The sequence below is a fragment of the Nannospalax galili genome, unplaced genomic scaffold (genome assembly GCF_000622305.1).
Source record: "Nannospalax galili isolate Female #2095 unplaced genomic scaffold, S.galili_v1.0 scaffold309, whole genome shotgun sequence".
NCBI lineage: Eukaryota > Metazoa > Chordata > Mammalia > Rodentia > Spalacidae > Nannospalax > Nannospalax galili.
Window position 1 is genome coordinate 1687514 of NW_008359589.1, and position 24136 is coordinate 1711649.

At 50.0% G+C, this 24136-nt stretch overlaps 1 protein-coding gene across 3 annotated transcripts in view; it reads right to left on the reverse strand.

The window, feature by feature from the left end:
- Window positions 1-16172, reverse strand: part of Cdk18 (cyclin dependent kinase 18) — a 26912-nt gene extending 10740 nt beyond the window's left edge. For 2 of the 3 annotated variants that reach the window (XR_606882.2, XM_008823315.2), the window contains exon 1: window positions 15872-16172. The gene's annotated coding sequence lies outside the window, so the exon portion shown is untranslated. Of the gene's footprint in view, window positions 1-14235; window positions 14300-15871 lie in introns of those variants that run through there. The other variant, XM_008823316.2, reaches the window with a different exon arrangement.
- Between the last annotated feature and the right edge of the window lie 7964 nt (window positions 16173-24136).

Genomic DNA, 24136 nt, shown 5'->3' on the forward strand with positions numbered 1-24136 from the left:
TGTGTGTGTGTGTGTGTGTAGGCTACATGTGTGTGCAGGTGCCCCTGGAGGCCAGTGGAGGCCAGAAAGGGAGGTGGATCCTTTGGAGTAGGAGTTATAGGTAGTTATGAGACACCCGAAATGGGTGCTGGGAACCAACTCAGGTCCTCTGCAAGAACAGCAAGGGCTCTTAATCATCAAGTCATCTCTTCAGTCCCTTTTTTCTTCTTTCTTCCTTTTTTCTAACTCCTCCTCCTTCCCCTCCTCCTCCTCTTCTTTTTCCTCTTCCTTCTGCAATGGGATACTTCAATGTAGCCCTGGCTAGTTTCAAACTGTCAATCTTCCTGGCTAAATCTCTTTAGTGATTGGATTATAGGTATGAGAACCACAACAGGCAGAAGACACATTTTTAATCAGTATCTCCAGTGATCTGTGTGTAGAGCCATAGTTGGCAGCATCTGGGGTCCAGGGGTGACTGTCCCCATCATTATCAGACTGCCATATGGGCCAGGTGGGGAGCCCTCAGAGCTGTGGATGATGCCGGAAGGAGACCTGCTCTGCCAGGGGAACACACATCTAACTGCCAAGCTTATGCCCCAGGAGTAATCCAGGGTGGGTGGGGGCATAGCTGTCTGAGAGGGATGGGGAGCAGCCGCAGCCATCTGAAAGGACATGGGACATAGCCACAGCCATCCAAGGGGATATGAGGTGGGCATAGCCATCTGAGGGGGATATGGGGGGCATGGTTACAGCCATCTTAGGGGTTGGGGGATCAGCCTCAGCTATCTGAGGGGAATGGGGGCTGGCCTCAGCCATCTAAGGGGGATAAGGAGACAGTCACAGTTATCTGAGGGGGACATGGAGGGCATGGCCACAGCCATCTGAGAGGTTCAAGGGTCAGCCATAGCTATCAAAGTGAACATGGGCGATGGCCACAGCCATTCAAAGGGTTGTGGAAGACACATGCACTTGTGGTCTCAACTCTCCAGGAGGGACCAGCCCTGTCTAAAAGCAGATCTCCCCGATAAGGCCAGCTAGCAGTGGGATTTATGGGATGGTGTAGTGTGTTTATGGCTCAGGAATCTCACAGTGGCAGTCATAATTCACACCATGCCTTTTACTGTAGAGGAGATGGGGGTCTTGGACATAGCTCTCAATTTCTGCAAGACAAAGACCAACTCTGAATTCTATCTACTCTCTCTAGGGTTCAGTTAGGAACAAGGAAACCATTAGCTAGCCTGGGGTCGGGTAGAAGGTGGGACAGGGAGGGAAAGATGGGGAGGGAGATGGAATGGAGGCTCTAGGCTCAAGATTTGACCTGCACAGTGGGTGGGGGCTATTGCATCGCAATGGGGACCAGCTGTTCTCTCCTTGTTGGGGAAGAGACCAAGAGGAAATGGCTGCAGCATGAGGAATGGAGGTCAGATACAGGGATGGACTTCCTGATGGTGACAGGGGAGCAAGGAGCAGGAGTGGTAACCAGAGCAGAGAGTAGATGTTTCCCTCTGCTAGGGACAATTAAGGCATTGAACCCAGCAGGGTCTTGGGTGTGACAGGGCAGTCAGAGCAGTGTATTCACTGTTGTTCCCCAGCTCAAGACACAAGATGCTCTATGATCCCTGCCTTAGGAGAATCAGCTCCTCAGATTTGGGGGCCCAGGCAGAAGGGGGTTGGGAAAAGGGCCTGTCACCTTGGTGCTGTCTGCCCCTCATCCCTAACTAGGGACAGAAAGGCCCAGTGTGACCCAGCTTGAGGCCTGCCTAGGGCTAGGCACAGTGTGGCCTTTGTCCCCAGAGTAGAGAAGCCATCTGGGGCTGTCCCGTGCAACTGGTGTCAGGAGAAGAGTAGTAGGGTGCAGGAGTACCACCCGGCAGGGTGGCATGGGGAAGGTCATGTCAGAAGCTGCTCTACAGTTGTGGGCTGGACAGGCAGACCCCAGCCAGCTTACCCCCTGTCCTCTCCCTTCTGCCTAGGTAAGCTTTCCCTCCCTCTAGGGCACACACCAGCTGCCAGCACTTCCTGCTGGTGCCAGAGACAAGAGTCACAGGGGGAGAGAGGAGGAGCCAGGCCTAGAGGAAAGATCCCTTGTCAGGGGCCACTGTGCACTGTGAGATGGTGAGAAAGACCAGGTTCCGAGGACAGTGGACAGCCAGCAAGGAAAGGGAAGGTGCCTAGAGAAAGCTTCAGTTGTCCAGGGGCTGCAGAGGGGATGGACCTATTCAAATTCAGACAGCAGCTTCCTGGTTGTCAAGTGCAGAGCAGTGCTTTTCTTTAGCTGAGATCCTCCCCAGCCCTGTCTCCTCCCCATGACCTAGGTGGCAAGTGTTGTTCTTTCCTGGGGTCTCCTCCTTCCCAATTCAGTCAATAGCCAGACAAACCCAGGCCAAAGCCTATGCTGCTATTAGGGAGCTGAGTGACCATGGTGAAGGGCCCCAATCCCTCTGAGCCTTGGCTTATTCATCCAACAATTATTTATGAACATTTACCAAAGCCTAGCTCTGTTGTAGGTTCTGAGAGTCCACAAGTGAAGGAGACAGATATTAATTCTTGCCTTTTTACACTCTGCCCCCCACCCCCACTTCCAGGACTGGAGATGGAACCTGGGGCTTTACGCAAGCAAAGCAAGTACTCAACCACTGAGCCACATGCCCATCTGGCCTTTTATGCCTTCTGATTGGGGGAAGGAGATACTGATTTAAAAATAAACAAGGGGGGGCTGGAGAGATGGCTTAGTGGTTAAGAGCACTGACTACTCTTGCAGAGGACCTGGGTTCCATTCCTGGCACCCACACCGCAACTAACAACCATCTATAATTCCAGTTCCAGGAGATTCAACACCTTCTTCTGACCGCCATGGGCACTGCACGACATGTGTGCACTTACATACATGCAAGCAATACATACGCATAAAGTAAAAATATTTTAGGTCCAGGCATGGTGGTGTACACCTTTAACCCCAGCACTCAGGAGGCAGAGGCAGGCGGATCTCTATGAGTTCCGGACCTATGTGAGGCCAGCCTGGTCTACATACTGAGTTCCAGGACAGTTGGGGGCTACAGGGAGACCCTGTCTCAAAAAGACCAAAAATAAAAATAAATAAATAAATAGATTGGAGGATGATTCAGCAGTTAAAAGCACTGGCTGCTGTTACAGAGGATCCAGGTTTGGTTCACAGCACCCACAGGGTAGCTAAGAACAGTCCACGTAGCTCCAGTTCCAGGGGATCCAACACCCACTTTCTGGCCCCTACAGGCATTGCATTGTCATGCACTTGTATAAAAAATGTGTGTTATGCACACACATAAAATAAAAATAATTTTTTAAAATTAAAAATAAATAATAAACAAATAAAATGGACAGGGTGGTAGATGGCAATAAATGGACTTCCTCTGGGTGCGGTGTTAAGAGCAGATTGTGTGGGCAACAGAAGACGTAGAGCACAGAGTGAGGAGGCTCCAGCTAAGACCCAGGTGAGGGACAGTGCGCAGGGCCCAGCATGGGAGCAGTGGAGGAGGGAAGTGGTAGCTGGAGGGATAGATTTCATGTGGGGTGAGAAAGTGGTCAAGGCTGTGGGTGAGCAGACAGAAGCATGGTCCAGTGCCTGAGGGAATAGGAGCCAGGAGCTGAGATCTGAGTGGGAAGATCAAGAGCATGATGGGGCAGGTAAATTTTTGATGCCTGATGATCTCTGTGTGGAGAGGCTGGGTGAGCCAGCAGCACACAGGCTGCATCAGCACAGCTCAAAGTGGCTGTCAGCGAAGCTTAAAGAGCTGCTTACTGCTGGGTATGGTGGCGCACGCCTTTAATTCCAGCACTCAGGAAGCAGAGGCAGGCGGATCTCTGTGAGTTCAAGCCAGCCTGGTCTACATAGTGAGTTCCAGACCAGCTGCGGCTACAGGGAGACCCTGTCTCAAAACACCAAAAAAAAAAAGAGCTGCTTACTCAATCTCGTGTCTTGTGGCCCTGGCCTACCCACTGCCTTTCCCCATGGCTCTGACCCCGGGATGGAAGGGCAGACAATAGGGAGCAGGGAGCATGACCAGCTACTGCACTGCAAGGGAAAGGCCAGGAAGGCAAACCCCGTCCTTAGACAACTCTGTGGGCCATACATGGCAGGGCTGGTCCAAGGCTGGGGACAGGTCTTCCTCTTGGAGGAAAAAAGCTCCACAGAGCAGCTCAGGCCAGCTGCAAGAGCCCATGATCCAGCTGGAGAGTATGCTCAGTCAACTGTTCCCCACTCCAGGACAACCTCTGTCAGTCTTCCCCTCTCCCTCCCCCGACCCCCACCATTCGCTGCCCTGAGCCTGGGACCCTAGGAGACCCTGGTCTGAGACCATGGAGACTAAGGAGGTTGTGGGGTGCTAGGAAAGAGCCAAGGGCAGGGGTGGGTGTCACTTCCTAACCTCAGGGGCCAGCTCTGAGACTCCTCAGCACACTTCTTCCATGTACTTCTGGGTCTCCCATCTGAACATGGCTTTAGTCACCCAACCAACATCAAGCCCCGCTAGGGCCTTCCAGTCTGGCTATGTCAATCCGTGGCTCTGCTTAGTAGGGCTCTGCATGTGCTCTGGATCTCTTGCGTCCTCAGCTTTGTCACCCCTTCCCTCCTGACACATACACCAGGACAAATAGGCATCCCTCCTCCATTGGTGCCTGACTTTCTACTTGTCTCCTCACCAGGGTGCTGTGGTTTCTGTGCCGTGCACTGGAGCCATATGGCAGACACATGTGGGCATCTACTGTGTTCCTGGCATTTCAGAAGCTTTGCTCTGTTTTGGTCTCAGTCTCTGGTCCCAGTGCCAGGGGATGAAGGATATAATTAGGAGCTGCCCACTTTCTGAAATCCAGAGGGTCTGACCCTCAATCCCAAAGGCTGACTGACAACCAGGAGCCTCTTGACACCCTCTGCTTTCCATATCCTGTCCCTATATTGGTCACTTAGCCACTGTGCACCTTGGGGTAATTTTAAAGAGCTAAAGGCAACAGCTGACCAAGTTTGCAAATGTCATAAGCAGGGCCTCAGACATGTTCACCTCCAGGGAGAGCTGTGCTTCAAGGAGCTGGCAGAGCCCATCCTCCTCTGCCCTCCATCTGACCCTGATGAATGAGGCATCAGGAAGCCAGATACCTCTGCTGCCCAGGGCAGCAGCTGGAGCCCTCCTCACTGATGGACACCCTGATGAGAAAGACTGTGGGCCTGGGGCCTTCAGGGTGGCCAGAACTGAGGAAGACAAATAGGCCTACAATCACCCAACCAAGGAACAATTGCTCTGGACAGTGACTGAACTCAGAGGATGTTCTTACAGTCTGGAATGCAGGAAGCAGACCTTCTGGGGCTACACTGGCAAAAACCTGCAAGAAGCCAGGTCAAGTGTTGGGCTGCAGTGTCTTTAGTTTGGTTTGGGTTCTGCTCTATACTCAGTAGTCAGGTGTTCATGGCCCTACTCTCCAAAATTCTTTACCTGTTTCAAGGAAGACTGCACTACTAGCACCCTGGGAAGATACCCTGTGCTCCAGTCTCCCTTGTGTGCTAAATTGAAGAAAGGCCTAGTCTGTAATCTAATTACAATGAGCTCCTATGCTCAATCCCCTCAGTTTCCTTCTCTGAGTGAGCCAGTGCTCACAGGAACCACACGCTCCAGCGCTGAGCACACAGGCCATTGGTGTCCCGATCCCTATCTTTTCTTTTCGGAGACAGGGCAGGGTCTCACTAGCTGGCCTGGAACTTGAAATGTCAACCAGGCTGGGCTTGAACTCACAGAGATCCATCTGCCTCTGCTGGGATTAGAGGTATGTGCTACCACACCCAGCTTTGGGTCCCTGTTTTCTTGAGAGTCAGCTCTCAGCCCTTCTGGGAGGGTCCTGTTTGGTTGGACAACCTTGTCATGCTCACACCCCACTGCTCTGTGTATGCCACTCATCTGGAACACCCGTCCTCATCTTTCCCCCTGACGATACGGCGTGCAAACCCAACAACTCTCCCAAACCCCACTCCAGTACCACCTCCTGGAGAAGCTGTGCACAAGCACACCTCCTTCCTCCAGGTAAAATGAGAGGCTTTTGCCTACGGCCATCCCATATCTACACATGCTCAGAGCAAGGCTGAATGTCCTTCAAGACAAGAACAGGGCCTCAATCATTTTTGTTTCCCTATCACCTTATACACAGTAATGCCTTGATTAGGCAGCTTCTCAGAAGGCATAAGAAAGTAACCGAGGAGACTACTGAGACACTGAATCACAACAACCTGAAGCCTCCTCTTTCCTCTCACAGATGCATGAACATTAGACTCCTCAAGGACAAAGGCTGTATCTTTGTTAGCTTCAAGCTCCAGGGCCCACTGCCATGTGGAGTAAAGGTTGGTCTGTCCTTCTTCTTCAGACAGCCAGAGACCTGTTTCTAGGTTTACCTTTCTCCAGGTAGGCCAGGTGCAGTGGGTCTGGCCCTCCCTCCCCTTGAGCACCCTAGAGCAAGCTGTGTGGCGCCCCAGCACTGTACTCTTCCTCTGCTCTCTTGGGGCTCAGAGGAAACTGGACTGGACAGTGGCAGGTGGGCCAGGGGCCAGGGGAACACCAGCTGCTCATCATCCCATCAGGCATGACCTCTTCCCAGATACCCTCCACAGGCCCCCTTTCATCTCCTCCAGCCTGGGACTCCGCTGTCCCCAGCCATAGCATCCCTGTATCCCCAGCAGAGTGCCTGACTCCCTGCACTGTAGTTGTTTGCTCCTGTACTTCCCTTGCTTGCTTGTGTGTAGGCAAGGGCTGAATCTGACTCACCACACCTCAGAGCCTGAACCACTGGCAAACATGCGGAAGCTGGGCTTGAGGCCTCCACTGTGCCATAGCCCTCCTCTTCTGGTCACTGCATGGCCCATGGCAGTGGGAATAGGGGGCAAGGCAGAAGGGGCAGCTTCTGAACTAGCAGCAATTCCTAGAGTTAATCCATGCAGTGTCCCAGTCAGAGGGGAAGGAGAAGCTGCACGCATCGGGCTAGCCGGCTCCAGGGCTATGGACTAGAGCTTCAGCCTGGGCTCCCATCATTTACAGGCAAATTCTCAGAGGCTCACAGGACAGGTACTCTATCAGGCACAGGCCTGGCTTCAGTCCCTACAGACCCCTCTTGACCCCTCACCATCCTACTCCTAGACCTCTGGGTGGGCTCCACATGAGCCTTCCTGATATTCAGTCTGTGCCCCCTGTCTTCTTGGAGCTCAAAGGCAAGAGGCACACACAGCATCTTCTGATCATTTCTTTTGGGACCCTGAAGCCTCCACTTCCCTCATCCTCTGCTCCCCCACAAAGCTGGTCTTCCCCTCCTGCTCTTCTTGGCAGCCCACCTTATAGACGTTCTTCTACCTTACCTAGAAAACCGCAAATCTGTGAGCTGGCACTCTGGCTGCCAGGATTCATCTGAAGGCAGTGAAATCTGTCTGAGGAGCTGCTTCACTGCAGCATTATTTGCAATGCCCAAGAAATGCAACAACCTAGTGTCCAGGAACATGTGAGTGGGTTTTAAAATTGAGAATACTATTCATCCATTAAGAATGAAATCTTGCCTTGTATGTCACAGATAAACCAAGAAGATATTAAGAACTATGTTACTTAACCAAGAACTATGTTAAGCGAAATAAGCCAGACACAGGGACAAATGGCACATTTCATCTGTGAAATCTTAGAAAGTTGCCTTTGTAGAAGTGGACAGTGGAGTGGTGGACAGTAGAGCGGTGGAAGGGCTGGGGCAGAGAGGTGATGGGAAGGAGAAAGGGCTAGTGATGCAGAGTTGGAGCAGGGTGAGTAAATTTTGCTGTTCTATTACAAAGAATAGAAACTAGTTAATGGAGTACACCATTTCAAATCAGCTGGAAAAGAGGCTTTGGTGCATTCCCCCATTAAGAACTGATGAATGTTTAAGGTGGCAGATGTGCTAATTACCCAGATTTGATCATTACTCAATGTATACACGTAACAAAACATCACACCATATCCCATGGTGTGGGATAATTATTACTAGTCAATTAAAAATAAATCTTTAGGCCGGGCGTGGTGGCGCACGCCTTTAATCCCAGCACTCGGGAGGCAGTGGCAGGAGGATCTCTGTGAGTTCAAGGCCAGCCTGGTCTACATAGTGAGTTCCAGGACAGCTGGGGCTACAGGGAGACCCTGTCTCAAAAAGACCCCCAAAAATAAATAAATAAATCTTTATATATATGTCCTTTTTGAGACAGGGTCTCCCTGTAGCCCCAGCTGTCCTGGAATTCATTAGGAAGACCAGACTGGCCTCAAGAACTCACAGAGATCTTCCTGCCACTGCCTCCCAAGTATGGGGATCAAAGGTGTGCGCCACCATGCCTGGCTAATTTTTTTTTTTTTTTTTTTTTTTTGTCTTTTTGAGACAGGGTCTCCCTGTAGCCCCAGCTGTCCTGGAACTCACAGAGATCTGTCTGCCTCTGCCTCCCGAGTGCTGGGATTAAAGGCGTGTGCCACCACGCCCGGCCCTTTAAATATTTTTTTATTTAATATTTTTATTTTATGTGTATGCATGTATTGCCTGTGTGTAGGTAAGTGCACCCCGTGTCGTGCAATGCCTGTGAGGACAGAAAAGACTGTCTGATCCCCTGGAACTGGAGTTACATCCCCTGGAACTGGGGTTAAGAACAGTGCTGGGATTTGAACCCGGGTCTTCTGCAAAAACAACCAGTGTTCTTAACTGCTGAGCCCTCTCTCCAGCCCCCACTGGCTAATCTCTATAATTTTTAAAATTCCAAATCCTGTAATTCTATCTTGACTTCTTAAGCCCTAAAGGGACAGCTCATGCCTGCATCTTCTCCACCCACTTCTGCAGATGCCACCACCACGATCTTCATGACAAACAGCAGAAGTACAGGATATCAAGTTATCTGTCCTTCATCTTCCTATGGTAGCCTGTCATATCTCTCATTTTGTCTCCATGCCCAACTTTAGCAATGGAACTGTAGGGGCCTTTAAACACTAGCATCCCTGGGGACCTTGGAGTCTCATGAGCTGGACTCAAGTGGGAGCAGAGGATTTCCTGACATCTCTTAACCATAGTCCTATTTATGTTCCACCCCCACTAGGCTGTCCCATATTACCCCCTGGCCATGCTTTAACAGGCCACTCTCTTTCAATCTCCCTTGTTCCCATCAGAGTGGCAAGGTAATTGCAGTTCCACTGACCAGTCCAGGCTTTGGGTAACTGCTATTCTTTCTCCCTCTTGAACTCCACACAGCCTCTCCTTGGAGCTGGCCCAGGCAGTGGACCCACTCCTGCTTCTGCCTCCTCAGCCTCCTCAGGAGAGTCTCTGGAGTAGCCCCAGTTGTTCCACCGCTCTCTAAATCTCCTTTGTCAGTGTCCCCACAGCCAGGGCACAGACCCCTCAGTTACTTCCACTCGCTCAGTTCCCAAACTTGCGCTCAGCTCCAGGCCTTGTCCCATGCCCTATGCCTTGTGCCCCACTGCTGGGCCTTAATGACAACTCAGCCTCCTGGGTCTCTTCCACTTCTTTCTTCCTTCCATGTCTGATGGACTCACTTCCTCACCTGTCACTGAATGGAAGAACACTCAGAGCTCCCTCTTTGGCCCTTTGCTTTTCTCCTCTACAACAGATTTCCTGGGTGACCTCATCCTCTCCCATGGTGGAAACCATCATGCCCCTGCTGATGACTCCCAGATCCATATCTCTAGACCCTCTAATCCCTGGGCCTGAGCACACAGGGCCAGTTGCCTGCCAGGGAACCTCCGGCTGAATGTTTCCCATGAGTCCAGTTTGAGAGGCGTTTTCAAGGGAGGAGAGCAGCTGTATACAACGTAGGAAAGCTGCATGTACATAAGGTATGCACATGCCACTCTCACATGCATGAACACCATTAAACACATGGTAAGCAGAAGGCAACTGGTCACCTGGGTATGAGAACTGTGGGTGACTTTAATCTCTTCTCATCTACATCCTCTAACATTTCCAGAATGAACACTTATTGCTTACCTAGTAAGAAAATACTGATGCTTCTTTGTAAATGAAAAGTATTTTTAACTTGAGATTCCAAAATGATTAAGTGCAAGGCCAGCAGAACAGTATGATTATCTTGAGCAAGGGTCAGCAAGCTTTTCCTGTAAAAGGTAAGCCAGCCAACATTCCACATTTGTGGGCTATACTTTGTTGTGGCTAGGCAGTGCTTCCCTTGTGAAGGAATGAGTGTTGTGCTCCAGGAAACCTTTACTTATACTAAAATTTCAATTTTAAGTATCATAAAATATTCTTCTCTTCTTCTGAGTTTTTCCCAACCACTTAAAAAATATAAAAACCACTATTAGACCTGGAGTGGTGGTGTGTGTCTATAATTCTAGCATTCATGGAACAGAAACTGAAGGGTCACCCTAAATTCGAGACTAACCTGCACAGCAAGTTCCAGACCAGCCAGGGCTACACAGCAAGACCCTGTCTCAAAAAGACAAAACAGCTAGGCCTGATGGCACAGGCCTTTAATCCCAGCACTCAGGAGGCAGAGGCAGGTGAATATCTGTGAGTTCAAGGCCAGCCTGGTCTACATAGTGAGTTCCAGACCAGCTGGGGCCACAGGGAGACCCTCTCTCAAATAGACAAAGCAAAACAAAATAAAACAAAACAAAAAACCAAAACGGAGGGCTGGAAAAGTGACTCAGTGGTTAAGAGCACTGGCTGTTCTTACAGAGGACCTGCGTTTGGTTCCCAGCACCCACACGGCAGGTAACAATAGTCTAATATTCAGGTTCCAGGGAATCTGATGCCCTCTTCTGATCTCTGTGGGCACTGAACATACATGGTACACTTGTATACTTACAAGCAAAACACTCGTATACATAAAATAAAAATAAAAATAAGGTTTTTTTCAAAAGGCAAAACATGGCTGGAGATATAGCTCAGTTGGCAGAGTGTTTGCCTAGAACGCATGAAGCCCTGGTTCAATCCCCAGGACCACATGAACAGTAAGTGAGCTCCAGGACAGCATGGGGGGCACAACACCTCATTTCACAATTTTAAAAAAGAGGTCAAGGGTCTGGAGAGATGGCTCAGCAGTCAAGAGCACTGACTGCTCTTGTAGAGGACCCGGATTCAATTCCCAGCACCTACATGGCAGCTACGAACCGTCCTCAACTCCAGTTCCAGGGGAATCTGAAACCCTCTTCTGACCTTAACAGCATTGCACAACACGGGTGCACTCACATACATGCAGGCAATACACTCATGCACATAAAATAAAAATAATAAATAAATATATATTTTTTTAAAAAGAGGTCAAAATAAAACAAACAAAACCATCCTTAGTTCATGGACCACTCAAAAGTAGCTAGGATTTGAAAACAACTGTAGCCTGCAGCCCCTGCTTACATATCGAGTATCTGTGTAGCAACTAAATCCTTCATCCTTTTCTTTGGTAATATTTTTCTCCTCCTGACAGAATGAGGCTTTCTCCTTTCCTTGTCCCTATAAGCCATGAAAAGGACTGGGTATCCAGACAGACAGCAGTGGAGGGAAGCCCCAGGCTCTGAAGTTTGGAGGAAGAAGGGCTAAGATCATCCTAGGGCCTCAGGGCATAGCTGACCAGCAAAAGCTAGAGCCATAAAACAACAGGCTTTATGGGCTTTAGAAATCCCTGGTCTGTTCTTCTTTTCAGGCAAAGATACAAGACTTAGAAAGGACAGTGGTCTGCCCAAGGTTTTTCAGAATGGCAGGGCAGATCTGAGCCCAGAAGTGAGCTTGTGATTTAGAATTCAATGTCCTTTTTGTTCCCCAGGACTACTGGGTACCATACCAAGGAAGTCAGCAGCCCCTCCGTCTGTCTTGCCTGGAAAAAGAGCCTCATCAAATCTGGCATTAGCTCAGAATGTGGCACCCAGAGCAAACATGGTGGAGGATCTGTCAGCTAAGCTCAAAGTCATGATCAGAGAGGGACTTTGTGAGCACTTGCCTGGCCTCACCTAATCTGTAGATCTTGCCTACCAGCATGGCACCTACCACACACCTGTTTCCAGGCAGTGAATCCCACCAGCACATGGGAGGGACAGCCATGTCCCCTAGGCATGGATACCCTACAAGAATTTCCTTTGCTGGATGTCTGGAACCAGGGGAGAGAAGGCTTGGTTCCTGAAGGGCCTCCCCAGGCAGAAGAGGGCATGCTTCTTTAGTGACACAAAACATGGAAACAGAAATGATTCTGGAACTTTCCCAGAATTCCCTGTGATAATAAGACAGAGCAGATATACTAAGTGAGGAAAGAAATATCGTAAGAGAATTCTCTTCCCACTTTGGGGCCTGAGCCCTAGTGCCCACACTATGGGGATCTTCCCTCTAGAAGAGATTCAAGTGCAAGCTAAAGGTGGCCCAATAAGTCCATGTACCATCACCTCTCAATCATAACATTGGGTAAGGCAAGAAACTAGGCATATAGAAGACATGACCTCATTGAATCCTCAAAACCACACGAAGCAACACTGTCATCCTGTCTGTTTTAAAGATGGGTGGCTGAAGCCTGCAGGGAGCAAATGACTTACCTGAAGGCAACAGCTATTGAGTGGCAAGGGCAGGATTATACTAACCTGCAGCCTCTGCCAGTGGCAGGCAGGAGACAAACTCACACATGTAAATAGTGAATGAACAAATCAACTGGCCTCTTATGGGCCATTCTTTCCACTCCATCTGTTTCCAGGGAAGACTTCAGCTAATAGAAGGAGGGGTGTGTCAGGGTGGGACATTATTGAGAGTCTCAAGAAAGGGTCCAGATCAGTGGATAAAGTACTTGCAGGGCAAGCATGATAACACAAGCTTGGATCTCCAGCATCCAAGCCAAACACTGAAGCCCACATCTGTAAGTAGCAGAGACAGGTGGATCCATAGGTGGGTGGCTGGCCAGCCAGACTGATCAAAGGGATAAACTCCAGGCTCAGTCAGTGAAAGACTCTGTCTCAAAAAACATAAGGTAGAGAGCAATAGAGGAAGGCATCTGACATCAATACACACACACACACACACACACACACACACACACACACACACAAGCCCACATCTGTAACAAAATGGTCTTTTCAATAGTTTGGGGCAATGTCTCCCAGAGCAGAATCACCAGGGTCCCACTTGCTGTCAGGGAGTTTCTCAGCCCTTTTCAGTTCAACACCAAACCTCAGAATTGCTTCCCAATTCCACCTCCTCTGTAGACACAGCCTTGGGAACACCAGGAGCAGATGGCTTCTGCAGTCAGGAGGGATCTGGCTGAAATGCACCCACAACCTTCTTCCACCTACTGCTGTGCATGGGCCAGTTCCTGCCAGGCCTGGTCACCAGTCCTTTAGTGATCCTGGGCCCTGGGGCACCCGAGAGCTGGTGAGTGAGTGTGTGTGTATAGACGTGCGCGCAATTGTGCACATGCAACTGTAAGGGCCAGGACTAACCTTGGTGTGTTCCCACCCTCTAAGATGGGAAAGTGCCTGCTCAGCAGCAAATGACTGGAGGGTGAAGGTGAAGGGTCCAGGGCAGGGGACACAAAGGTCACTGCAGGACACATAGCCCAGGGAAAGAAATGTGGCTTATTCCCAAAGGAGTAAAGCTAAGCAGGTAGGTCTGGAGCCCAGCCAACCAGTCCCTCATGGACAGCAGAGCAGAACAGGGACTGCGAATAATTAAGTACCAGGAAAGGGTCCTCTTGCTCCAGCAGCGGGTAGGGGGCAGGGCATTGCCAAAGGGCTACAGTCCTTCAGCACTGGATGGCAGGTTTCCATCCAGCTCCCTCATTCTCTTACAAAGAGCCCTCCTCCCTAACCCAAAGGGGCAGGTTGTGTCTAGCTTCTAGCCTTGGCCTGATTATTAGGGTTTCATGGTCTCTACACCAGAGCCAGCCTTGGAGCATCACTGGGAAATTCCTTTTCTCAATCCTTATCATCACATGGACTGATGATCACATCACCATCATCAGTTACTCAGTCTCCACGTGTTATTTCATATAATTCAAGTAACAATCCTTCCTGTTATGAGCCCCTCTTCACACAGAAAGCTGAGGAAGTTGAGGAGTCTGCTGAGGGTAGGGAGCCACAGACAGTATGAGCAGAACCCAGATTCCCAAAAGGGCTTAGATTTGGCCACCCTCCCTCCCTTTCAGGTCTCAAGCTCAGTTAGGGAAGGAAAGGAATCAGAGGAGGAGGATGCTGGAGTAGGAGAGGAGCCAGAAGATCCAAGTCAAGCTCTACCCTAATGAGTGGGGCCTCTTACCTAGAGAGCAGGCAAAGCAACCAGCAGAGGACACGCAGTCTGGAGGAAAACACAGCCCTCCAGACCCCAGGGCAGGTCTCCCCACCCTGCAAGATCCAAGACCAGGAACCTACTTGCTTCTCAGATCTGGTCCCTCTGGCTCTGCCTGGCTCTGCCTGGCACAGGACAGGGGGAGCCTGATTAGTTGGAGCACCACCCCCATCCTTCTTTCTAGCATGGGCTGGGTCCTGCTCAGGTGGAACAGGAGTTGAAAGCAGGTTTGGAGCTAGAGAGAAGTGGTTTGGATGATACTTCTACCCTACCTTGTAAGCATGCATCTCAGTATGTTTCCTGGCCTGTAAAATGAGGACAATAACATCTATTTAATGAGATTAGTGAGACTCCTTGCTTGATATACAGCAGGGGTTGGGGACAGAAGTGTGGCTGGGACAAAAGAACCGTCTCTCTAGGGCTTTCAAGAAGCAGACCCAAGCCCAGAAAATACCTTCTCAGGGGAAAGGCATGATGAGCACAGGCAGGGGTTCTCTCTCTGGGAAGTGAACACAGCTCCCCCAGGCTGTGTCTAAGAATGTGCTACACCCCCATGTGGAATCTCACATGGAGTTGACATGGTGGGGGCTAGTCCAATTGCAGGCAGCTGGTAGCTGCTGGCTAGTAGAGTTTGTGAGCCACAGGGCCCAGGCCACAAGCCACAGCTGGGAAGGCTAGGAAAGGTTTCTGAGGTCTGGGCTGGGGGTGGGGAGATAGCAGCAACCAGAGCCCAGGAGGTTCTGAGGACTTGACCTCTCTCTCTCAATTCTACCCTAGCTGCTGAGCAGGGCCTAGAGAGAAGTAAATGAGGCCATTGGGGCCTAGAAGGCTCTGACCCCTCAGTACAGAAAAACTACCACAAGCCCTGCAGACTCCAGGGCCTGCTTGCCAAAAGGGTGAAACAGGGCCTCTGGACCACCCTAGTCCCATTTGAGTTCCAGTTATCTCCTCCAAACATGGCAAAGTCAAGTCACATTTTCTGAGCCCAGGCTGCCCACGCTCATTATCCACAGTGCATCAACTGCTGTCCATTGCTGATGAAGGAGGGGAGGGGTCACCGCCTCTCTGGACTTCACCAAGAGGCTACTAGCAAAGAGACACACTGACAGGCAGCCAACGCTGGTACCTGCGGGTTTCACAGTCCTTCCCGGTCTCCCCAGGTGTCTGGCCTACCATCCTGGCCTTCGGATCTGGAAAGTTCACTAAAGCTCAGAAAGCCCTTCAGGGAGGCGATCTAGTACTATACATTCTCGGGTCCCTTCGTCACCCTGAACTCCTGACCCTTGTCCTTCCCAGAAAGAAGGCACTTAGCGCCTGGCTTCTGCCTGGGTAGGAACTTTGCTTTATAGGGCTCCGACGGATCCTGGGGCCAAAGGGACTCCCAGATGGACAGTCCCCGCGGGGCACGCGTTCCGCGACTGCCAGGCAGTCCTCCCTCCTCAGCACCTGGAACTTGGGAGTGGCCCTTCCCCCGGGCATCCTCCATCCCCCAAAACACAAGAGCGCCTGGTGAACGCCCATCGCCCATGGCAGCTCCAGAATTTCGCTCCGACCTCTCGCCCCAGAGCAAAGACAGACCGGCCCCTTTAAGGGCCGCCCAGCTTACCTTTGCTCCGCTGGCCGGCGCGGTGCCCCGGGGTCGCCGCCCGCCGCCCTCACCCGGGCGGCCGACTCCGCGCGTGTCCTGGTCGCGGCGCGCGGGTTCCCACCCTCCGCGGTCGCGCTGCTAGGCAGGGTACCCTGTCCAGCACTCCCCGGGGTTCCTACACCGGACCGAGCGCGTCCCTGCTGTGGAAAGGTGAGCGGCTCGCTAAAGAAGCTGCAACCTGAGCTGCAGAAGGAGGGAGAAGGGAAGGGTGCAAGGAAGTGAGAGGAGGAGGAGGTGTAGGAGGAGGAAGGCAAAAGCCTGGCGGGGCCGGAGTTTTTCACGTGTACACATTGACTCCTCCCTCGTCCAGACAGCCCGGCCCACAGCGGCTGCCAATCCCCAGCGCTCCCGGTCCAGGAGTCCACCCCTTTCTCCCACTCTGGGAACTAGGGACGGCGCTTCTTCCTGTTCCCTCCTTGGGCTGGCCCTGAATATAGGGTGAGGGCCTGTGGCCTGGACCATACCAGGATAGGTCTCTGCCCCTGCCCAGCCTGCTGAGTCCCAACCTGGACCCCAGCGCCTAGCACCTAGGAGATAATGTGCACGCATAGGGTGTTGGCCAGTTTCTCCTTTCTGCGCTTGGCAGTATGAGATTGTCAGTTACTCCAGTACCTCCCACCCCTAGCTCTGCCACTCCAGGCCTGGAGGAAGAGCTCCTCCCCAGCCAGCATCCCACTACCACCATGAAGGGGAACTCAATTTGGTCTTTTTGGTCACCCAAGTCATCTAATAAGCTTTGCACAATAGCTAGTGCTAGTTCAGCTCTCATTTTGCACAATGGGAAACTGAGGCCCAGAAAGGCAGCCAAAGGAACCCAAAGTTCTGCAAGGAGTTTGTAATGAGTCCTGTTCAGAACCAAGGCCAATGACCATTCTACCTATACCATGTAACTTCAGGGGTCAAAAAGCAAAATCTCCAAAGCTGAGGCGTCTTGAAGGGCAGTATTCCCATGTGGGGCCTTCCTAGGCCTGCTTCCTGTTCCTCAGCTCTGAGAGGAGCAACTCAAGGAGGCTTGGGGCCTCTCTCTCACCAGAGTATATGGCCTCTACAACTTCATATCAAACTCTTGGCTTAGGAAGAGCGTGATATTGAGAAGACATGGACCTGAGGTGGCACCCTCAGCTGGAGACAGGAGAAAAGACCCAAGACCAAAGCATGACAGTGACCTATAGGTGGTGGGCATCCCACAGGGGGCCTCCCAACTCATTGCTACCTGTTTTCTCTACCAGGGCATACAGATTTTCTGGGCCTGAACACCTTATAAAACTGTAACTGACACACGTTAAAGGGTTGCAAAGAACGGTTGCAGCCAGAGCCTCTGGACTTTGGGCAGAGGAAGCAACTTGCCTTGCTCTATAATCTATGGGTGCAATAAGAATACCAGAGCTAGGCATGGTGGCACAGGCCTATAACCTCAGCACGCAGGACTCAGAGGCAGAAGGATCGCTGCAAGTTTCAAGACCAGCCTGGTCTCCATAATGAGTTCCAGGCCAACCAAGGGCTACATAAGTGAGATCCTAGCACTTGGGAGGCAGAGGCTGGCGGATCTTTGTGAGTTCGAGGCCAGCCTGGTCTACATAGTGAGTTCCAGGACAGCTGGGGCTACAGGGAGACCCTGTCTCAAAAAGACAGGCCCCTGGATTCCCTTAGCTCTTGGGAGGCAGAGGCAGGTGGATCTCTCGAGTTTGAGGCCAGCATGGTATATGGTGAGTTGTAGGTCACAGGTGGGGCCAGGGAGACCCTGTCTCAAAAAAACAAAAAAAAAAAAAATACTAGTGAGTAGGGAGGCCATGTCAAGGCCAGGGTTGCGGGTGGGAGGGTGAAGTAGACTATGGTTAAGTATCTAGAGGATTAGAGAGGCTGAGGCCAAAGGGTAGAGTTTCAAAGAGTCAGAGGGTAAAGGCAAGAGGTCTCAACAATCAGTTTCTGAATCTTTCTTGCATGTTAAGCAATACCACAGAAAATGACTAAAACTCAGGTCCTGTCCTCCTGGAGCTTGTGAGGAAGAGAAATAAACAGGATGTTCATGCCATCTTTCTGTTGGTATAACAAATACCTGAGATAAATCAATTTACAACGAGAACAGCTGATTTGAGCTCATGGTTCTGAAGATCCCAGTTCATAATCAACTGGCTCTGTTGCTTTTAGGTCAATAGCAGCACAGGACATCATGGTTGGGAGCCAGTAGCAGATCAAAGCCATTCACCTCATAGCTCAAAAGCCATGGAGATAAGGACAGGGCTAGAGTCCCACCATCCCATCAGAGACATGCTCCCAGTGACCACCAGACCCTGCCCCTTAAGGATTCTACCACCTGCAATACCACCACAGGATGGGGATTGAGCTTCAGTACTGCCTGCTGCTGCACCACTGTAGCACAGAGTTCAGTGGTGGGCCATCCAGGGGTAGTCACTCTGCTCTGGGTGAGTCAGGAGGGAGGAAAGAATATTCTGTTTTTCCAGCAGGGGTGATGCAGTGTGATACTGTATGCAGAACGCAGGGCGAGAATGTAGAGGCCAGAATGGAGGATTGGGAATAGGATTGACTGCAGAGAACAGCATGTGCCCAAGCAAGACCCTTTGATAACAGTGTGGCTAAGAGCCAAGATAACACGGGCAGTATGGAGCATCTCAGGAAGAGCTCTCACCAAGTCCGTGATTTAGACCACTCCCTCCAGCAACTGAGTGGAGGGCTGTTAGAGGGGGCAAATCTGGAGCTGGAATCCCAATTTGGAGGTTAATTCTAGTGAAAAGTGATATAGTCTTAGGCTGTGACAGCCCCAGTAAGGAGGAGAGGAAGACCTGATTTGAAGATAGTCAGAGAAGTATGTGTCTGTTTGCGCTAGAAGAGAAGTAAGGCTGGCAGCACGGGTGTGATAGGCTGAATAGGCCCTGGAGCTTCTGAGGCGTGCCTTCATTCCCAGCACTTCCCCTGTATTACTGTGTGATCTCAGGCAAATAACTTTTCTGAGCCCAATTTTGCAATCTGTAGAACAAAGACACTAAACTCAATCTCCTGTGGTTGTGGCATATATCTAGGATTATGTTTACTAAGGGCTGAACTCACAACAGGGACTCAAAAATAGTAGAGATGATCACCATTATTTGCCCATTGAACAGGCGTCTATGGAGCTCCTGCTGTATGCCAACAATGCTGTATCCTTAGGCTCAGTCCCTGTTCTCATGCAGATCTTTGTCCATCAGCAGAGAGAAATTCAGAGGAACTGCCACATGTCAAGACAACATTGGCTGGGACAGAGGACAGAAGCCTTATTCTGCCCCAGCACAGCTTCACAGAGGACAGGTGACTGTGTAAACAATGTAAGGCCAGCCCCCTACCCCAAGACTGTCAATCACTCCATCCCTGACAAGGAGTTGTATTCAAAATTCTGCAATCACCCTTTAAAGGCATTATCTTTGCAAAGTGTGGTGGCTCATGCCTAAAATCCCCAGCATAAGGATTGAAAGCTTAAGGCATGCCTGGTCTGTGTAGGGAGTCCAAGCCAGTCTGGGCAACTTAGCAAGATTTTATCTAAAAATACAAATAATACAAAAGGCTGAGGATATAGCTCAGTGGCAGAGCCCTTGCACAGCATGCACAAGGCTCTGGGCTCAAATCCCAGTACTAATGGTATTTTTTTTTAATCTTTTTGAGACAAGGTCTCCCTGTAGCCCTAGCTAGCCTGGAACTCACTATGTAGACCAGGCTGGCCTTGAACTCACAGCAATAATGGTAATTTTTAAAAATAGAGGCACTATCCCGGTTTGGTGGCACATGCCTTAATCCCAGCACTTGGGAGGCAGAGACAGGTGAATCTCTGTGAAATCAAGTCCAGTCTGGTCTACATAGTGAGTACCAAGCCAACTGGTGCTATAGGAAGACGCTGTCTCAAAAAAGACAGAGAGAAAGAGAGAGAGAGAAAGAAAGAGGTACTGTCTTAGCTGGGTGTGGTGGCACACCTGTAATTCCAGCACTAGGGAATCTGAGGCAAGATGATCTTGAGCTGAAGCCTGGCCTGGGCCACTTAGTAAGATCTTGTCTCAAAAAAACCTAACATAAATGAATAATAACAAAATAAAAGGCATCGGGGGAAGGGATGACTACAAATGGATATCTATGTGGAGCCCAGAGAAGAACACACAGAGCCTTCGCAACCCCAGAAAAAGGCATAGGTGATAAGTGAGGAGGAGGGATAGCCAGGTAAGAGTGATGGTGTGATGTGGGCGGGGCTCCAGCTTGGTTATGAGTGCAGGGTGGGCATTTCATGCTCATCCTGGCATATAAGTGATATGTGAAGTCTGAATCATCCTCATTTTTCTTCTCCCCATCTGTGCCCTTCCAAGACTTCCTTCCAAATCTTTTTGTATCCCCCACTCACTTCCTATGCCTATTTTCATGACATCTCTTTAGAAGCCCCACTTAGTAGTTGCAACAGTACCTGGGGCCTCTACTGTCCTGTGAGCAAGATCTTAGGCTGTAAAACCCTAGGCTGTGACCTTGACCTGTTTCAGCTCTGACTTCCTTTTTCTTGTCTATACAGGGGATGGTAACAGTCTCTCTCTCACAGGGCTGCTGTGAGTTCAAGGGGATATAAATTTGACACCCAATCAGTGTTCCTTCCCTTCTCTGGAGCCCAGCTACGCTCTCCTTGCAGAGGGTTCAAGCCTGCTCCACTTTCTTTCCTCAGAAAGTTCACAGCATTCAGACAGAGCAAGCTGGACCAACAGTGAGGCTCTCCTGGTACACACACACACACACACACACACACACACACACACACACACACCATACCCAGAGGCAGTCTGCAGATGCACTGCAAAGACCGTTAGGAGGCTGGAGATCTGAGTCTGCTCTGAAGATGCAAGAGTCAGTTAAGTTACCTGGGCCTCTCTTCAGCAGAGTGGACAGTGTGAATGTCCATGTCTTAGGGCATCAGGATCTAAAGGGATGTGACTCCCATGGGCTGGGTGAGATGCAAAAAGATCTGGTTGAGGCTTGGAAATCCAGTGAAGTTCTGAGAAGTGCGAAATGAAAGAGACTTAGAGCAGGGAGGACAGAGATGGGCAGAAGAGACCTGTAGATATACTAACCTGCCTCAGCCCAAGTGATCTTGGGTCTATGAGTTAGTGGGGATGACAGGACCTGGCTGGATGGAGCCAATTCTTAATCCCTGACTATGGTTTTTCAGTGATTTATGGAGGGTGGAAAAAATTCAAAGAAAGACATCGTTCCAGTGTTTTTTCAGCAGAGTCCTGGATTTCCAGCTTTATCACTGTACTAGGTCTCATATCCTGTCCCTGTTATGCTAAATGTCTAGGCATGTGTATACTCACACATGTGTCTACACAAGCACATGTACAGACACATACACCATTCATGACCACTTTGGACTTCAGTGGGATGACAGCTGCATCCCCAGAGGGCTTTAAGACAGGGTAACCACACAGTCAGCCAATCACAAATTTGATGACCCTAGCAACCATCAAATTAGAACTCCACCCCTACATTCAGTTCCCAACACACTCAACGCACACGAGTCTCTCTTTCTTTCTCTCTCTCTCTCTCTCTCTCTCTCTCTCTCTCTCAGACTGATGCATTACCATGGCAACAAAGCTACCCCATAGAGCCCAAGTAAATGGGAAGGTGTCCCTTAGCAACAAGACTGGAACAGTGGTTGGTGAAGATGCAGGTGAGGCTGATGGGGCAGGCCACTGATAGGGCCTTCTGGAAGGGTAGGAGAGAAGCTTTCTTGGAGCTGGGGCTGGGGCTTGCTCACCTCTGGAATGGGGCTGAAGACTCCTTCCTGTGTTCCAGCATGTTCTCAGAGTATGCAATTGCTTTCCAACTAATCAATGAGGATGGGAACAATGGATTTTCTTCTCAGAAAATTTTAAGAAATTTGAAACATCTGGTAAAAGATTTGACTGATTCCTACAAAGATCAGAAGGCCAAATTCTAAAACTCAGCTTCTAAGTTAATTGTAGAGCCGGCCTCAAGTCCAGCTGAAAACATCTGCTCAGTGTCTACCCTGTGCAGAACCCAGACTCTGATTTCAGAAGTGGACTGAAGGGACCAGGAGAGCATCCTGGTGGACACTTACAGACATGTCCAGTGGCCTACTGCATGGGTCTGGGGACAGGTGCTACGGAGGTATACACTGCCCTGGACAGGCCTGAAGCCCAAGGCTACGCATGGAAACATACCTCTAGCTTCACCTTTCACAGCTCTCCCTTCAGTTAGCCACCAGAGAGACTACAACTCAAAAGAAAACTCTGACAATGGGCTCCTTTGCCCAGTAGCTTCCAGTAGGTCCTAATACTATTAGGTAATCAATCCTTTCTTTTTTAAAATATTTTATTTATTATTATTTTTAAAATATTTTATTTATTATTTTTATTTTATGTGTACAAGTGTGTTGCCTGCATGTATGTGAGTGCACCCCTGTCATGCAATGCCATGGAAGTCAGAAGAGGGCTTCAAATTCCCCTGGAACTGGAGTTAAGGATGGTTCATAGCCGCCATGTGGGTGCTGGGAATCAAACATGGGTCCTCTACAAGAGCAGCCAGTGCTCTTAGCCACTGAGCCATCTCTCCAGGCCCCTATTATTTTTATTTTACGTGTATGAGTGTTATGCCTGCATGTAAGTGCACCCGTGTCATGCAATGCCGGCAGAGGGTAGAAGAGGCTGTCGGATCCCCTGGAGCTGGAGTTACAGACAGTTGTTAGCTACCATGTGGTTGCTGGGGTTCAAACCTGGGTCTTCTGCAGGAACAGTCAGTGTTCTTAACCACTGAGCCATCTCTCCAGCCCTGATCAATCCTTTCTTGATACTCCACTGACTCCTCATCAAAGTCAAAAGCATACATACACAGCATTTTCCATTCATTTTCAATAGTCTTTAAGCTCAAGCAGGGGCTCTGTCATAGAGGCATGATGTACCAGCTCCTTGGTGACCTGACCTTGCCTTCCTTATCAGCTCATCTTGATTTCCTCTCTCTCATGGTATATGTCCACCCACATCAAATTACATGCACTTCTCTTGCACACACCACTGTATCCCATGCGTCTTACCTATTCCTGCCTACTAGAGAGGCTTTCTCTTTCACTTTTTTTTTTTTTTGTCTTTCTTTGAGACAGGGTCTCCCTGTAACCCCAGCTGGCCTGGAGCTTGCTATATAGACTAGGCTGGCCTTGAATTCACAGATATCTGCCTGCCTCTGCCTTCTGAGTGCTGGGATTAAATGTGTGTGTCACCATGTCCTGCTATTCTTTCACTTCTAACCTCATAAACTCGTATCCATTCTTCAAAACCCAGATCAGTCACAACCTCCTTGACACACGTAGTCCCTGATGCTCTGTAGGTAGACTTGGTCACTTCTCAGTTGGAAACATTTGTGTTCTATAGAGTTCCCATCTTGCATCTCCCAAACACAGAGGCTCTGCGTCTGTTTCCTTTACGGGCCTTTGAGAATCTCAAGACTAGAAACTACATCTTTGGCCATCATATCCCCAGTACCCATCATAAAGAAAGTATTCTCCAGGGTCTGGGTAATCAAAATGGCAGGACTGAAGAAAAGGAACTAACAGAAGAGGGGAGAAAGAGGAGGAAGAGCAGACAGGACTTTAGGACAGGAGCCAAGAGGAGAGAAGGTATCGAGGGAAGGGGAATGAGGAAGAAGTAGAGGTCCTAGACCATTGGGACCTAAAAGGTAGCATTGAACTTGACAAGTTGGAAGCCTTCAGTGGGTGGCCAGCTGCCCTGGTTTGCCCAGGACTTTCCCAGTCCTAGCATGAGATGGCTGGTCACCCCTGATTGGGGCCTCTATCAGGGTAGGTCTGGAGTTAGGAATGGCCTGAGTACAGTAGGATGAGAGGCGAATGGAAGGTAAGGAGGGATCACTGTAAAAACAGGTGATGCTGAGTGTTTGCACACAAAGAAGGAGGAGCCGACACTGTGCCAGCCTCCTGGGCTACTCCCCTGGCCTTCCACCCCACAGAGTAGGCAAACAAAGCAATGAATGAACATCAAGAACATCCTGTACACACTTAATGACTTCTTCCTGAAGAGCTCCAAGCCTGCTATTTGGGTTGCTCAACTAGTCCTGCTACCATTGCAATTCCCGTAAGTCTAGTGGCTCTGTGTCTTCTGATACCCTGTGTATGCAACAGTGGATTTTACTTAGTTGGCAGAATGGATCCTGCTTGGATGGAGGCAGCTCTTC